Raw genomic sequence first — 15,430 nt, 5'->3', positions numbered from 1 at the left:
TATTCTTCTAGTAACAATACAGTTAATGGATAGGAAAGATTATTTTCTGAGTATTTGGCATAATGCAGCTTTTCAGCTATTATGAAGCCATATTGTTTTAAAGATTCACTGTCTCAGTCTTTCTTTTATGTCCCTTGAATTTGTGTGTGCAGCATCCTAGAGCACCCCAGCACACGAGCTCTCTACCAAACACACGGAGATCATCTCCATGGGAAAATAGCTGGAATAATCTTCTTAAAACTTTTTAATGAAGCTTTATACTTACTATATTTTTTGAAAGCTTTGTCTGAAAACTTTGGCAACTGCTGCAGAGATAGAACTGAAATGTATTAAATATGCAAGAAAGTAGTAATGTAACATGAGTTTGAATGACTAAAGTTACAATGTCAAAAAAAGTCAAGAAAAAATGTTAAATTTCAAAAACAAGCAGCAGTGTGTAATACATTTGACACAATTCAGCACAGTTCCACATCCAGTAATAGCAATGTTTGATGCAGTCTGAGACATTTAAATAAAGTCTATATAATAAAAATTGAACAGAACCAGAAAGAATGAAAATGACACATCCAAATTCCCTGAGCTGTTTCAAAGTCTCCAGAACCAACTTAAGTGAATGTCAAACTTTGTTTAAAATTTTTTTCTTACCACAATCTCTTTCTGAAAGTTTTTCACCATGGTTGCTGTCAGAGGTAACAGCAGTGGGAGAAGGTGACAGAACATTTCAGTAAGGAAGGGCACAGATCAGATGGGTGAGGTGGAGATGCCATATTCCCAATTTGCTCTTGGGCAAACCCCAGTGACATACACTGGATGAGCATATCACTGAATGCCCTCGAGTGAACCTCTGAACTCCAGGTGACACAGCTATGTCAGCAGTGGGAACAAATTCTTGATCTGCTGAGCTGGAGAAGGGACAGAACATCTCCAACCAGGCTTTGAGCAGTTTGAAATAAGCACCTCCTTAGGCACCATTGCCATTTTGAACCCCGGGCTTGCCACACCCACTCTGAACACCCCGGGGTACAATGTGCCAAGTGCTTCTGGGGCCTGGCTGTGTTAGACCTCGCGGTGAGCATGGGCAGGACTGTTTCTACCATGATGTTTTCTCCCACAGCAGACCAGGTTTGCCTGAGTCCCACTCTGCAGGTCAGTTCCTCAGCAAGAGAAGTTTCCTGAAAGACTCCCAAAGCAGACAGCACCTGGCAAACAGAGACCTAACCCGCTGTCTCCTCAGCCCTGCCTACAAGTGACAGGGCCCTGTTTCTGTAGGAGGCTGCCCACAGAGAGCAAAGATGCTCACAAACTGTCCTGCACAAATCCTACGAGAGACACTGCTGCTCTGTGCTACCTGCAGAACACTGAGGCAAAATATGTCCATGAGGTCCTTGCGAGAAGATCCTGTACCAGGCCAGGGAGCCCAGGATGTGCTCCCCACAATCATTCCCTTCCTTCCTCCCCAGTGGATTGGAGCTCAGCAGCTGGAGTTAGTGCCAAGCAGATGTTGCTTAACCTGTGTCTCGTGCAGCAAGGGCTGGTGGAGGAGCAGAGCAGCAGCAGCATTTCAATGTCACCTGCTCTGTCCATCCATTGCCAAGAAGCTTTGAACCGATTCCCTCGGCCCCAGCTCCCGCTCATCTCTACCTGCACAGTGCTCTGCCCCTCTGTAGGAGCCCAGAGCTCCCAGGCACTGCCAGCAAAGGTTACTTACACCTGCCAGCTGGGGACACTCCCCAAATGAAGGGAAATAGGGCTGTCAGTCAGACACAGAGAACGTGTTGGCAGCCTCAGGCTTTGGGGTATTTTCACAGAGAGTCAGGCAAAACAGGAAAAAATAGTTTTTTTCAAGTCTGTCTTGGGTCCTCAGAAATAATTTCCTATGTCAGCAGTCCTGGGCAGTCAGAGCAGGAGACAGCAGTGCCCACTATCTTTCCAAACAAATGGTGTGTTATCCTTCTCTATGTCTTCACCTGACATCAGAAAAAGCAGCTCCATTAACACAAGGTTACTCTTCAGAAATTTTTCGTCTTGATTACTCCATTTATGTAATTCATTTTGGTCCTCTGATTCCTATTAGTGGGATCAATATTAATTTAAATCACAAGGCTGTGAATTTCTCCTGCTCCATTCATGCAGTTCAGGCACACTGCATTTCCCCTGCTTGTTTTGCTGACAAATTAACCTCAGCTCAGATTACCAAGACCAAGGGTAATGCCTGCAACCAATTTCTCCATTCTGTTTTAGGCAGGGATCAAATGGTTAGCCCACAGCTAAACTTCTGCAGAATTCTATGCATCAGACTTGGGAAAAGGCATAGAATAAAACTGGTCAATGCCTGAGAAAACCAGATCACATTTAAGGTAACACCTTCCTCTACAAAAACAGCAAAATGCTGCAGCAGCCATCCTGTGGGCAGGGATGGAGGATTTGCCCTCCTGGACAAAGGTGTGTGTCTGGAGTCAAGGTGGGACTGGCTGTAGAAGAGGGCACAAGCTGAGATGAAAAAACTGTGGCTTCCAGACAGGTACTAATTTAGATAGGAGGGTAGAAAATCATGGATCATGGCGTGGTTTGGGTTGGAAGGGACCTTAAAGGTCATCCCGTGGGCAGGGACACCTCCTGCTATCCCAGGCTGCTCCAAGCCCTGTCCAGCCCTGAACACTTCCAGGCTGGGGCAGCCACAGCTCCTCTGGGCAGTGTAAGGACCTACAAACCAAGCAGCAGCACAGTGAATCACCTGTGTTGAAGTAGGGGTAAATACCCCGTGATGTCAGTTTTAAACCTCAGATTGTTTTTCTGAAGATTTTGCTTTTCTCTCAGTACTGGCTGAGACTGGCTGTTCCACTGAACTTTCAGAGATCTGTCTGCAATGAGGTGTGAAGAAAAGTATCTTGGAATAATTCATTATAATCTGTGTGCTGTTCTCAGCCCCTCGTGCAGTGGTGCCACTGTCATCTTTTCTTCCTATTGCTGTCACCCAAGTTCTCAGTTAAGAATAAAACTCTGCATTTTTTCAAAGAAGTCCTTGCACAGCTGTGTGGGAAAGTCCCTCTTGTGTACAAGCTAAGAACCCTTTTACCTCTAGTTCATTATTGACTTTGGCAACGAGTTCATTTTCAAGGTCTGGTTTGGTTTGGTTTTTTTCTTAGTATACAAGATAGCTTTTAAAAACAGTGTCCTTCTGCCCTTTTGAAAGAGTAACATTGTTTTAAAAATAAATTCATCAACTCAGCAGACAGAAAATCTGATTTCTGTCTAGGATATCTGTATTAGCTTGTGATATAACCAAGACTTAAACAGGTGTCTCAAGGCTTTTCATTTGCAAAGCTGTATTTTAGGATCAGTCCTTCTCTTTCTGTAACTGACTGTTCTCCCACATGAAGAGCATCAGCCATGGCAATGTGCAGCGTCAGACAGACCTCCCACATCCCCCAGTCCCAGCACCTGGACCAGGTTCCCTCTGGATCAAATGCAGATGTCTCCCAGCCAGGGAGACAGCATGACCTGGCCAAGGGTATTTCCCAGCCCATCATACTCAGACCCAGCTATGAAGTGAGCAGGACTTGGAGGACAGAGGTCTTCAGGTTCACAGAAGCTTTTTTCTGTGGCTTTAGAGTAGAAAGTTTGAAGATGAGAGGCAACAATTTCAGTTCAAACAAGGTGATGTGTCTGTTTTGTTTCCTTCTGGAAGTTTCAGCGCAGAGCCAGGCCAGCTGGGGATCCCAGAGGAACCTTCACAAGCAGAGTGCTCTGGTTGTTGGCTTGGTTTTGTTCTCTGAAAAGGTTCAGACCTTCAGGGAAAGATCTTTTGAATTTGACTGCACCTTTACAGGGATCTGAGAGCTCAGTTGCCCTTGCAGTGTCTTTGGTGGTGAACATGCAGAATCTTCAGCTTCCACAAGGCTTTCCTTGTTTGTCCTGACAGTTAAATGCCATCGCCTCTTCTCCTGAGAAAATTTATTAAGGAAAGATGAGACACTACCTTTCACAGTAAAAAATTAATGCTCCAGCAGTAACTGCTGAGAGCTCACAGCTTGGAAAGGTGAAGCAGCAAGCCATCTTGCTTCCAGAGGAACAGTCTTTGCAAATACTTGTCTTGGAACCATTCATATCTTCCTGAAACTTCGAATTACGCTGGGCTCCAAGCCCCCTGTGTTCATAACTTTTAAAAAGCAGACATATTTGGAGAATGAGCTCCTGTACTGAGCTCTGAGGGCATCTGACAGATGTCAGGCTATGCAGTCTCCTTAAACCTGGGTGAATGACATTACTGAGACTTCTTTCTAGGAATGCCTGCTGATAAGCTGTCCCACACTGCTCAGGAGTCCAGCAAGGATTTAGGCTTGACAGAGACAAAAAACAAGTCATATGGGATCATTCAAAGGTCCAGGTTCCTGTGCCAAGGGTAGAGTGCCTGATATATCACATACAGGCAGGGCTCCCTGCTGTACCTCGGGGCTGAGCAGCAGCTCAGATGCTTGCAGAGCCAGAGGCAGCACACACAGATTTCTTCCACCAATTCATTGCTCTGAGAATTTACCTACCTGCTCCTTCCATCTCCACGACGATAAATGGCAGATTCACAGCTCAGAACAGCTCTGTGAAGAAGCACCTCCTTTTGGTTGATGTAAATCTTACATGTGACCACCTTACCTGAAGGTGGCTCGTTCCCAGCTGTATCATCCCTTTCTGAAATGGGAGGGGGAGGTCTGTAGGATATAAAAACTGGATAAAGTGTTTAAAATGTGGGCACACAACAGATTTATACAGCTGCACAGCAATGCTTTCCGTTTTATTCTCCAGCCTTTTCCTAGTAATTACTCCCATTCTAGTGGGGCTTTGGTTTGTTTTGTTTTGCTTTGCTGCTGAATTGACAATATAATGGATAGTCGTATAAAACCACTCAGGAAAGAGATCTTGGAGTTAATAGCTAGTTCAGAGACCATCACCGAGTGTGTTTTTCCTCCCATGTGCATCACTGCACATTTATCAACAATGAATTTCATCTGCCATTTTGTCAAAGCGTTTGACAATATGAGCCTGGGGATCCATTCCTGCAGACTCCACTTGCCCTGCAGGGCCTGCTCAGGTGAGTTCACAGACAGGCTGCTCGGAGCTCTCTCATCAGCACAGGGGGAACAAATCTGCTGGCAAACTGCACCAACACAGAATAGTTAACTCCAGTTAAAAAAAACGTGGGCTAAAAGCAGAGGTACAGCAGGGGTGCCCTTCAAAGTTGTGGGAAGCAGGAAGGACCTGGTGGGTTTGTCCCACCAGCATGGGAGCATGGGGATGTGGAAAGCACATAGTCCCGAATCAGCACTGCTTTTGCAAACACCAAGCCACGGTGCAAACGCACATTAAGACAGAATACAAATGAACAAGCCCTCAAAGAGGCATTGTATCATTTTTATGTTACCCTACAACTCCCTGTGGCATGATTTGATGTAGAGAGGAGGCTGCTTTTCTTACGTGGTGCATTCCCTCTGAGAGAGCTCACAGCCCCCACCCTACACCCAGTTCAAGACATCAGCAGTAACTTATGTTTAATCTGTTTCTCAAAGAGACTCTTGCCTTCCCTTCTCAATGCAGAGGGCCCCGTGTTTCTGCTGAAGGCAAGGACAACTCGTGTGAGAGCCAGTAGCTGCAGGAGTGTTGATTCAGACAAAGCACCTCAGAGAGAGGAGTTATCTCAAGGCAGTGAATAATGCCACGGTTATGAGCCTCTATAAAATACAAAAGAGCCTGCAGTCTGGGAGAGGAGTGTTCAGTCATGCCACAGCTCCATGGTCTCCAACATGATGGAGTTGTTAGTCATGAAAGACAGTAAGTGCTCTAAATTCAGGAATTAAGATTTGCTCCAAAACCTAGCAATGTGGATAGAAAAACTGGGTTTGATTTTGGTGGACTCCGAGTGGTTCAAAATTCATGTTTTAGCAACAGTTATAAAAAAAGGCCTTATTTCAGACATATTGGATATTTCCTCAACTTGTGTGTTCAACAATCAAGGCAAAGAGACCTCAAAATTTAGCCCACAGATAGTCTGGGTTATCCTTCCTGAAGGAAAAGTCACAGCAGTAGACACATGAGAAACATATGGCCTTATCAAGAGCTTAATCAACACAGATGCAGACAAGCCTTACTTCTGCAGCATTCAGAATCCAGGTGAAAATCCCAAGGTGGTGTTGTTCCCCAGTCACAGCCTCTCTGCAGAGGTCTCACTGTAGCATTTACACAGGGGCACACAGACCTGCAAGTTCAGAAGCAGGGTTTGATTTCTGCAAATCCAGATTTTGACAGAATTTAATGAGCTGACAGCTTCACTGACACTGACCAGTGCTTAATAATTTTTTTTTTATTGTGAGTACCTGCAGTCAGCAATATGCAGGATAATAAAATGCAGCCTGACTTTCAGGAAAGGAGAATGCTACAGCTCCCTCCTATGGCACAATTCATATCCTTTCCCTGATAATTTTTAATAGTGACCTTCCTATTCTAGTATTTTATTAACATTATTCATTTAGTCAATTAACCTGCAGTGACAATCTCAGGGAAGCCACACTCTTTTTGTGCTGTGCCATTCTGCTTTCCCTTAAATTTGAGATGTCTGACCACAGGAATGCTGGATGATGTAAATTACTTTGGGAAAATGGGTAAAGCTCATCAATCAGGCAAAATAATTTATGATCTTTCCAAACACAATGATTTATCTTGTAATGATTTCCTTCATGAAATGTCATCCAAGAGTTGGATGGCCCAGTTCAGGACCACTTTGGGAAGAGACCAAATGCAAGCAGACTGACACTTCTGGCTTGTGAGATTTGTCAATACACAGGGTACTGGGTTTCATGGGGTTTCTCTGACACTTCGTGCTTTCAGAGCCACCTTCCCCACACCACTGCTCTCCTGGATCCCTTTGATCCCAATGGTTGTTACGCTGTCCTTCAAAGCATCTGCTCGAATGGCAGCCTAGAAAACATCAGTAGAGGCAATGAAGCTGATGCCATTATACGAAAAGGGCCATTAAATCACCATTTAAAAAATAATTTTTAACCTACACTATTGGGGTCACTAATTAAAAATCAATTCCTTTCTGTGTTGCAAATCTGACAGTAATTCTGCCTCCAGTGGGTACAGCAAGATTAACAGCACATCAGGTAAATGCAGCTGGGAAAAGACATTTTCATTAGTGATTTATTGGGTGTGAAATTTCCACCATGGTGGAATATTCATGAACAAAGCAGGTTAGAATGTCTCCATAAATATCCATGTTACTAATTACTGCTGAAGCCCACGCTGGATTAAATGTTCACAAAGCAAAACATTCACAAGCCGCAGGAGAATTCTCTAGGACAAGACTTTTAGGGAGAAACCAAAAATACATAAACCCCAATAAGCAGCAGATTAAGAGGTTTTGTACTAATCACGGCGTATCACTTCTCCCATCCCCAGAAAAACAACCAGGCCAACCCCAGAACCCCAAGAGCAAGCAAAGCAAATGATACAGTCTCTATTAGCTGCTTGTCCTGCTAAGGAAGAGTGCCAGGGAGTGATCCTGGGCCTGAAGACCAAATGGTGGAAGAGGCACCAGCTACTCCCTGTTCCCATCCCTTCAGGCTGGAGCAAAACACAGACACATTTTGCCTTAACATGGATGTTTATGGGCAAAAAAGATAAATCTGCACTGTTGAGCAACCAGGATTTTCCTTTTTTCTTCCCTTTGGTCCAAATCCTCCACATGACCAATTGCTTAAGCCAAGGTAACTTCTCTGTCAAATGTGGTACTTGGACACACCAAATATTCTCTCATGCTTGGTACTTTCAAACTGGCACAGCTTCAACAGGATTCATTTCCAGTGCAATGGGCTGCACTGTGCAACAAGGCCCAGAACTGGAGAATCAATAGCTGGCCACAGTTAATAATCTGTTAGGTCTTCTCTGGCTTTGATAGCCCCTGAATAACAACATGCAACATAAAGATATTTAGAGAGAAGTGCAATCCTCAGAGTACTTCATGTTTTGTAGATTGGAAGCTCCAAGCTGTTTAAAAATAGCTTTATGAAATCCAATTTTGCACAGGTTTGACTAAATGGAAGGAAATGAAGAAGCTGATGAAAATGCAAAAGCAGCAAGTTTAAGTGCATTGAACCTCAGAAGCTGTTGGAAGATAATGGCTTCAGGAGTCATCCATTCTGGCTGCTGCCAGCTTTACACCAGGGCTTCTGCCTCTCCTTTTGAGCTCATTGTTAAAAGCATCACTTCATATTACCAACACTGTTGTTGCTGACTAAAATACTTTGTAATGACACAAACATCATTCAAAATCAAATTATCAGATGTTCAGACAACATACTCTAGAATTTAATAGCATGTTAAATGATTGTGGGGAAATGTTCTGTGAAGTCAGTGAAGCAGCAGCAAAAACTAATTCAATTCTCAAATGAGTAAAAGTGAGAAACTGTTCTTATAAAACCAATATTGTAAAAATACATTCTGGCATACACTGCTGACTTCTAGGGGAAGAAGAAGGAATTTCTTCCTCTACCAAGAACCACCTGATTTTGGTGACTGATGTAGTTCACCTTGAATCAAAACTGCTCCATTGCCTGGAATAAGAGTGTCCAAAAGAATTCAGTGAGGAATGTCATATGTTCAAAACACCAGTCATGACTCAAAACTACTTATCATTGATCATGCTATGATGAACATATGGATCTCAAGTTAAATGAAATTTGTCTTAAATTTCTGGAAACTGCTAAAGAGCAAGAGCAGAGTCTGTCTCTTACCTTCTGGAGCAAGCAGCACCCTGGCATGAAATTTGCACGGAACACGAAAGGTTTCATATGGCCCCAAATGAGTGAAATGTGCATTGATGATCATGTAGCTCCATCAGCCTTCCTCTGGCAGCACATCCTGGGAGAGCTGCCAGGTGGCAGAGAAACCTACGGCCATTACCTGCTTCCAAACACCTCACATCGTCAAGGAAGGGCTTCATGACACATCATTTCTTGGAGATGGGTTATAATGGTGCTTGAGATTAAGTAATTGAAAGGAGAGAATAAAATTGTGGAACTTTTAATAAGTTGATGAAAGTTTTAATAAAATGCATGTCAAAAATAAGAACACAAATCTTGTTATAAACAAGAAAGCACAGTATGTTTGAACTTTATGCCCCTTATAAGCTCTTTTTTATTAATGTTTTCTTTACAAAGCTCAGCATGTCTTTAAAGCATTGAGCAAGTCACAGCATTCACAGTGGGCCCATATATTGGCTTAGAATGGCTGGTGAAGTGCTCCCTCTCTGTGACAGAAATCAAGATTTATAAACAAATAAAACAGGCAAAAAATCTATAAAGTTCAACAAATTCATGCTCCCTAGTTTATGCAGAGTTGGTTTCTGTGAATGGGCACAGAACACCAGAAAACTCACTCCCATTTATGCACTCAGCCCAGCCCACAGATCTGGGGTTCTGCCCTGGGAATCCCACCCCATTTCAGCTGGGCAGCACCAGAAATCCCCCCACACTTCTGCACTCCCCAGAAGCGACTACTGCAGAGCTGCCAGCAGAAGTCTCAGACTGAAGAAACTCTCCCACATCTGGAGAAAAAGATCATAGTCCAGGATCTGTGGCTTTGATGAGCAAAATGCCAACACCACCAATGGAAAGAATTTATCCTGTGGCACAGAGCGGGAGCGTGGCACGAATGTCAACAGTATCCCAGCACTGCTGGAAGCGTGGAGCTGTCACACACAGCCCTCCCCTCTGCAGCACACACTGACTGAGGTGCAGATACAGCCAGCATCTGAACTGAACTCACACAGAGCTCCAGAAGAGTAACAATTCATTTTACTTATTGCATCTTGTACCTCACATTTAGTCTTTTCTGCTTCTAGCTATATTATTTAATTAATAACATACTAATAGCCAAATTACTATTATAGCCTTACTATTTTGCTGAGCTGTCCAGGGTCAAAAACTATCCCTAAAGAAAAGCAACCTCGAGCTGCTCTCTGTATTTGGGGAAAATGGGCAGCAAAATTTAGCAGATGCCATGCACAATCCTTTTCATGTGAAGCTGTAAATTACCTTCCCAGAAACAGAATTCATTTGCTCTCTAGCAATGGCATCCTTTTCATGCCATTTGTGAACTCAGTAGAAAAGATTTCAGAGAAACCTAATAGATATTAGATATTCTGGTTTGGGGTTCTCAAATGGAATATTTAAGAATATTGATTTTTGTAGTGCAGTTGCATTGTAGTCCCGAACATAAAACATTAAAGTGTTTTTAGGCAGATACCTGAAAACAGACATAAAATTTCCATTAGCTACTTTCTCGTAGAGACCTTGCTTTTAGAAAAGTGCTCAAGATAGTGAGGGACACAAATCCTAAGGACTTTTAATTACATTTATAATCCTGTCTCTGCCATTTTTGAAAATAAAAAAAGCACAGAAAGACAAACAAAACAGCAACTCAGGAAGGGCAGCCCCGTGGTCAGCACTGAGTGTCTTGGCTCACTTCCCAAATCTGCCACCAGCTTTGTTTTTAGCTGTGGGCCACTAAATGTGTCTTTCTTCTCTCCTAGAGCAGGCATAACACTCTGATCAGGAAATACTTAATAGGCACATATGGGAAGAAGCCATTGTGCTGGTACAATTGTTACACACTTTAAAGGGTAAGAAAGACTGCTTTAGGAATCAAGTAGCATATTTAAAAGTCCAGGTAGGAAAACTAGATAACTCCAAAAGAGAAGGTAGGAAGAACACACAGCCCCTCCAAAGTCAATGGGAGTTTTGCCTTGACTTTACTGCAATCAAGATTTCTGCATTAAACGCACCTGGATCCTGTATCCAGTCCCTAAACCTGCTCCATCCGACGCAGTATCACAACTTCTGCACCTGTTTCACAACGTGTTAAAAGCAGTGTACAAGGGGAACACTGAAACCCTGCAGTCAGTGTGCTCAGAGGAGGACAACGTGCTGGCATGTGTGAATTAGGATTGTTTCAGTTTATAAAATCATCTTTTATAAAGACAGGAGGATGACTCCTGCAGCATTCCTATTTCTCAACACAGCCAGAATCTTTCAAAGCCCAGCATGCTCAGAATGAGATCCCAAGTTCCATGTATTACATTGATTTTATAATTGATTATCTTCCCAGGGTCAGTATCTGGAAACCTGTAAGACATAATTTTTTTCAACTGATTTGTCTCTCTGGACAGCTGCTGCTTACAACCTCCAACCTTCCAATAGATGATGACAGCACAGTGAAAGATGGCTCAAGTACCGTGATCATTCACTTCCCCCCTGTGGGCTGAAATCCAAAACTTTCCTACACCTCATTTTTTTTCATGCACTAAATCATCATTGGGAAGAAAGTATCTGGATTTCCACTAATGTGAGGGCATTTAGTTGCTCACCAGAATGTTGTGAGGGCTGATTCAAACACTCCTGGTGTGAAGCAACGTGTACACTCCCACTGCTGACCCCGGTTCCCTCTGCTCAGCAGAAGTGCACCTGAAGACACATCTTCCATTTGCAGCTCAATTCCAACACCTTGGTATTTTAAAGCCTGTCTTTCCAGGCACTTACTGCCTTGTAACTATATAGCTAAGAATCCAAAGCCCACTAAAATCAATGAGAGTCTTCCACTGACTGTGTGAACTTAGATTTAACCCCAGAGAGATTTGGCAATACCAGGCTTTCATATGGAAGCACTGTTCTTAAACCCTGACAGCCAGTCACTGATCTGTGAGGTCCCTTTATGGGTCACAGACACCAAGGACAATGGTGAGGCTGAGGATGTGGCACTGCCACTACTCCTGGCAGGAATACAATTGCAGGGAGCAAAATCATACATCAGGAGCGAGGGAGTAACTGGCTGTGAGTTGTCACCTACCCCTGCTCATCTCCCAAGGCAATCTGTACGGGCAATTCCTGTGAGGAATTCACTTACACACCCCAGCAAGACATCACCTGAGCTGTGTGCAAGCAGGGGCCACCACCACTACTTGGGCTGCAGGGAAGGAGAAACAGGGAAAAACCATCCACGAAACACTGGGGAAAGCTAAGAATGCAGAGAACAACTCCTCTTAGTGGGGGCTGTGCAACAGCAGCCTCCGCTCTCCCGTGCCAGCGTGCTTGCAGCAGGCTGCCAAAGGAGCTGGCAGTGGCCCCTCTGGCAAGAACACCCAGCTTAGTGAGTCTGGCTTGTCCAGAGATCCTGGGGACCCTGCAGACAAAGAGCTCACTGCCCTCCGAGCACACCTCTGCAGGCAAGAAGGAACCAGGCTGGTGGCTCCCTTCCAGAGCACTGGCTCCTCCCAAGGAACAGGATTTGTGCCACCAAGTGCAGAGGGACCACTCTGTAATTTTTATTAAACACCACCACCCTAGCTGGCTTTAATTCCTGATTACTTCTTCAGGGGTTACCACTCTGCCTTAGCTGGCAATTATTTGGCTGTGATTAATTAGTGGTTTCAAAAGTACCAACTTCATATTTACCTGGCTGTATTATAAAGAGCATTAAACCTCTGAACCTTTGCATTTTATTCACAGTAGGACAGAAGTCCAGTTGTGGTCCTCTAGTGCAAAATGTATTATACAGACCTACCAGAAACCAATTCCTGCTCCAAAGACTTTACAATTTAAAGCTGTGATTGAACACTTGTTCACATCCTTATCTTGAAGGAGGTAGGTTGTTCCAAAGACTCCAAAGTGATTATTCATCCTATTAATGAATTCAAGAGCATGTATATGTATTTGCACAACTGGAAAAGGCCACAAGAGTAGGAATAACAGCAGGAGGATATAAAGAGAGATAATTGTGACTAATGCAACAAGCAGTGGTTAGAGAAGAGTAGCTGCCAAGCTGTTGCTGAGTATTTTGTTGGCACTGCACTAGTGGCAAAAGTCAAGGAGAGATTTGAAAAAGGACAATGTAGTATTTTGTTGGCTTTTAGGAGAGCTTTCTTGTGCATTATTATAGGAAAAAGCACAAAAATGTCTGATGGAGATTGGATTAATGGCTTCATTTCTAGGGAGTATTAAATTACCTGGTATATTGTAGAAATATTTGTAATTTATAAGTAAAATTTACACGAAGCTTAAAGTATTAGTCCAGACAAGAATTATTATATTGAAATCTAAGGTTCACACGTCAGGAGCGTGTTTAACACCCATATCCTGTAAGAGGATCCACCACACACAGGAAGACATCAGTTTTCCTACTTTCCCTGCCTCCGCCCTCATGCAGGCAGGAGTCAGGACTGAACAGTGGTGCTGGGAAGGAACAGCCCAGGGGAGCCACTCTGCTACTGCAGGTGAATGCAATCCCACTCCAGCTGCACCCCTTGTGGATTGCAGGGCACCAGGAGCTGGGCAGGATCCTTCACAACATCATCCATCACTGAGATGCATTACAGAGATGGAGGCTAGCAAACAACATAAAAATCTCTCTCTGCTAAATGATGTTATGGATTGTGGGTTTCCTTCACACGTGTCAGCATTTTCCTTTTAGAGGGATGCTTCCCTGTTGTGGCTAAAACAAATGTTGCAAGCAGTAAAAATAGTACAAGGCTACAAAGAGCCATTCATCAGCTTGCAAAGGCCACACAGCAGAGATCTGCAGGCACAGGCATCACAGTTAGCTCAGAATTACCTCAGGCTCAGGGATGGGGGTAGTTTTGTCATTCCCTTCTCTGCTGTATTGCCCATCGAACATTCGCATTTTAAAATTCACTTTACTTCCAAGTTATCTAATTTCTAACCTTCCCTATTTTTAGCAATTATTTGAGATCCCCTCATTTTTCAGGCCATCAAGAGGTACAGACAACATTGCCTGCCCTTTGAATAGGCATTCTGGGATCTGCAGCAGCAACTTTTGCCACAGAAAGCCAGCTCAGGGTGACAAGCATTGCTGATAAGGGGGTCTAACCATCCTACAGAGATAAAGGACAAGCTCCCAAGAGCCTCACTGGCAACAGGCATTATCACATAAAGAGCAGGGTAACTCTTCCTTGGAGGAGTGCAAGGAAGTCACAACCAGCCCCCAGCTTCTCTGGGACACCACAGGGCTGCCTGCAGAGTGTGGCACTACTCAGAGCAAAGAGGGGGACAGAGTCTAAATGCAAACCATTTAAACTGAAGTCCTACTATCAGAACATAAATTGAATCCTGTGCTCTCTTCACACACAGAACTCTCTGTGACGGGTCAGGGGGCTGTGGAAGCTGGTTGGGTTTGCTGGGAGGTGCCCTGTCCTGTGTTTGCTCTCCATCCCGTGCCAGGGAGATGGGGAGCACCAGGACATTTCAGACCTGCAGGTGCTGGAGCCAGACAAAATGGAGCACTGTCACAGAGCTGCTGTGAGTTAGGGCTGAAAGGTAGAAACAACACAGGAGAGAGAAGGAGGTAATAAATATCAGATGGCGAAAAATTTCCAACTGTTGGTTAGCTGGTGAAAAAAGGGATCAAAACTCTTGGGTTTTAACATCTTTATAGATAGCTGCGGCTAGCAGTGCAGTTCAGGAGCTGCCAATACAATTTATTTTTAAATATTCTAAATATAATGCTAAAAATAATGGAAAACTGACTTACAAGGAGTGCCCTTTCTAATAATCTTTAAAACACGTTTATACAATGTCACTTTTTTCAACTTCTGCAAAATGCACTCAAGCAATGGATTCTGTGCTGCAGGGAGGTATTAATTTAGTATTTTAGTGTGAGTCTGTTTTTGCTCAGTTAACTTTAGGCTATTGATGTTTTATTGAGTGAATAAATTAGTCAGGTCCCATTTATTACATATCTTTATTTGGCTTTACATCTTTCTTGTGAGCACTGGGGGTGAATGGAGGCAGCTGAGGCCAGAGACTGGTGAGCTGTTGGACACAACAAGGCCTTGGACTCTTCTGATACATTGGCCAAAACCATGGGCATCATAAGCTGCATTTTATCCCGCAGGAAGTCTGTAATGTGCAGGGGAGGCCATGAGCGTGCCTGATCCCACAGGAACACAGTTCCACTGAGCAGGACCCTACTGCTGGCTTGATAAGGGCTCTTCAGCATGAAGACCAAATCAATGTCCCAAAGGGAAGAAAGTCTCTGGAAGCTCAACATTAAAGAAATGTTGATAACTTTGAAAAAAACACACCTTTAAATGCTGAAAGAGCCAATGACTTCGCTCATTCTTTAAAAACCCTGGAAATTTCAGCAACATTACTTCTCTCTCCCTTGACCTAACAGTGATTTCACTGTCTTTGTTCCACACTGGAGCATTCCAGAAATGGAGGGAGCATTAAGGTGTTTGGGTGCCAGCAGCACACTGGCAGAACTGGGATTCAAGCATCTCCTAGCAACCAAGAGGGGCTGGTTATCCCCAGAACATTGTGTTTGTTTTGAGGAGGAGCCACGCTCTAGCTGAGCTTTAAATAGAAGG

General features: G+C 43.8%; 1 long non-coding RNA gene across 1 annotated transcript in view; it reads right to left on the bottom strand.

The window, feature by feature from the left end:
* LOC121669180 overlaps positions 1-15,430 on the bottom strand; it is a 63,278-nt gene that overhangs the window by 40,146 nt on the left and 7,702 nt on the right. The window lies entirely within an intron of this gene.

Source organism: Corvus kubaryi, unplaced genomic scaffold (assembly GCF_017639235.1).
Source record: "Corvus kubaryi isolate FWS band 111438036 unplaced genomic scaffold, C.kubaryi_AGA036_p1.0 37387, whole genome shotgun sequence".
NCBI classification, from domain to species: domain Eukaryota; kingdom Metazoa; phylum Chordata; class Aves; order Passeriformes; family Corvidae; genus Corvus; species Corvus kubaryi.
This window is presented reverse-complemented; position numbering and strand designations above follow the sequence as displayed.